Source organism: Camelus bactrianus, chromosome 26 (assembly GCF_048773025.1).
Source record: "Camelus bactrianus isolate YW-2024 breed Bactrian camel chromosome 26, ASM4877302v1, whole genome shotgun sequence".
NCBI lineage: Eukaryota > Metazoa > Chordata > Mammalia > Artiodactyla > Camelidae > Camelus > Camelus bactrianus.
Genome location: NC_133564.1, coordinates 10,589,351 through 10,592,011, shown reverse-complemented (window position 1 = coordinate 10,592,011; position 2,661 = coordinate 10,589,351).

Below are 2,661 nucleotides of genomic sequence, written 5' to 3'. Positions count from 1 at the left end.
TTTGCCCCTCTAAACACAGGCATTCAGGTCTACACTCGGCATGTGGGGAGAGATTCAGCCCCAGACTCAGTCACCCTTTCTCAACAGCTCTTTCCACCCAGCTTAGCTCCACTCTCTCCAACATCCACCCCTCCAACCCCATCTGTCCCCATCAGGCCCTGGTGGTGACACAGCTGTGAGCTTCACCTCCACTTGCCAGGTTTCCCCAAATGTCATGGCGCTGGTCTGGCAAGGTCATGGGGGAAGTATAAAAGTCATCTAGTCCAAAGTTTTGGTGGCCCCTCAGCCTATGTCTCTGTAGCTGGAAACAACCTGGGGCCAGAGGGACATTCTTAGTTGAAACATGTGTTTCACCTTATTATTAACCAGGCAAAAATGGGACACTGAAGATTAAAGATTCAGAAAACAGTTCAGTTCAGAGGAACCATTTTCCCCAAACACACACCTGTCCCTGAGGCTCCACAAGAGGGATGCTTCCAAATTCACCCAAATGCTGGACCTAGAAAGGGAGACTCCTTGAAACCAAGATGACAGGAGCATCAATATCCGCCTGGGTAATTTTTCTCCACTAATATAATAGTGTCATTTTAGGTCACAAGTTGCCACAAATCTGGGCACCAGGCTGGTTCCGAGAGTGCCTAAAAGCAACCAGGTGGATGGTCAAAAGGCTGAGATGTAGGGTCAGGTGTCCACACTTTAATCATACAGGATTCTCTAACTCCAAGATTTCTGCACGACCCCTTCCTCCTGACCCATCATCATCTATTTCACCCCATGGCTGTGATTTGGGGTGGGAACCACTATTTTCTGAGCTGAGGATATTCTCCTGGGACAATAAACCCCTTTCTCTATGACATTTTCTATCTTTCCTTCCAATAACCCACCCATAGCTTCAAGGCAGAAGACACTGACTGTACCTCTTATTTAAACTGCTGCTGTCCCAGGAGAAAGACCCTCTTCTGAACTTTTAAATCACTGGATTCTCTTTTCAACATATGAAAATGGAATATATGTTTATGCCTCAAATACCTCAGAATTAGGGGAAACATTTTTTTCTAAAACTTGAAATGCTGAGGGAAGTAAAGAATAGCAGAATGATTCTTCCTTTACTCCCAACCCCAATTTCTGTACGTGATTCAATTTCATATTCCTTTTCTAGTGGGTGAGAGTCCTGCTCCCAACGTGTACACATTGTGACATACTCCTTTTGCAGGACAACCAGGAAAAGGAGGATCTGGGGACTGGAAGTCAATAAAAGGGGAGATTGTAGAGGCAAGAGAGAGTGGGACTTTTGGCAATGAGGTTTTGTGGAAAGTGAAGCTGAAGGTATGGAAACCCAGAGTGCAAACCTGCTTCCCTGTATTGATTTAGAGGGAAGAGACTTCAAGGGTTTACACGGCATTTGACCATCTGTATCACAGAGCTGAGACTCTGAAATGGGGACAGACCTAGAAGATCAGAATTCATAGATCTGATGAGAAAACCAGAAAAGAGAAGCGAGTGGGAAGCTGGCCATGGGGAGGAGAGGGAAGCCTCTTAGGACAAATAAACATTACCTTCGATGAAATGAAGCATTTTATAAGAATCATATGGAAACTGTAGGGAATAACGAAAGATGTCTGACTTTGCAGTTTATTTTGATAAATGGAAAATAATCATGAGTTTTGTAGCTTCACTTGATTTATAGGTTCCTCTAGGTCATGCAACCCTATTTTTTTCCCCTTCAAGATGGTAAGTTCTTCAACTGTGACTTCTTCCACTGCGACTTCTTCCACTGAAGGGCTTTGGTAGGGAAGGAGGGAGTTCTCCACCTCGCTAAACCAGTGGGATCAGAGCAGCAAGATCCTTTGGAAGTGGCAAATCTCTGCCTCAGGGATGGAGGCAGAAAACTCCCCCAAAATAAAAAGGAGGGATAGTTTGGTTAATTGCTCACTTTAAAAGTTAAAGACCCCAACTTCATCACTGGCATCACCATGTCTAAATACCACTTCTTCCTTAAATTATACAGTAGGTAGGTAGGTAGGTAGGTAGGTAGGTAGGTAGGTAGATTAGATAGACAGACAGACAGACAGACAGACAATATCCTGTGAGGTTTTCCAGCGAGCAGTTTTACTTCTTGCACATTGGAATCTTGATTAACACTCAAGCCCCTGTGCAAAAAAAAAAAAAAAAAAACCTTTTGTGGGAACAGAGATTGCGATGGATTCGAGGGTGAGATACAGGGAAAGACTCCAGTTAACATCTCCTGCAAGATTTCGGAAAGACTAATTTATGGCTCTAATCCAACTCCTTCCATTGACGTACATGTGCTCTCTGACTAGTGGTTAACCCGAGTGCCTTTCAGACGCCCCAGAGGCGGTGGCCAGTTTAACCACCTCCTGACCAACCCAGCTGCGGTCCCAAGACTCATAGTACTTTCCGAAGGCCCGTTATAAGGTTGAGGAACTGCAGAGAAACCGCTTCTGCGCAAATCAAGAGGCCGGGTCTAACCCGTACTTTCCCTGCTTAGGATTCAAAAAACACTGCCTCCCTCCCTCCCCATCTCCCCTCTAAGCCACTCAGGATAAACCAGAATGAGACACCTCACGCCTTAACGGCTCAGCCAAAAAGCATCCTGCAGTCGGGTCTCCGGCCGGAAACCTCCCCGACTCGGGGCGGCGG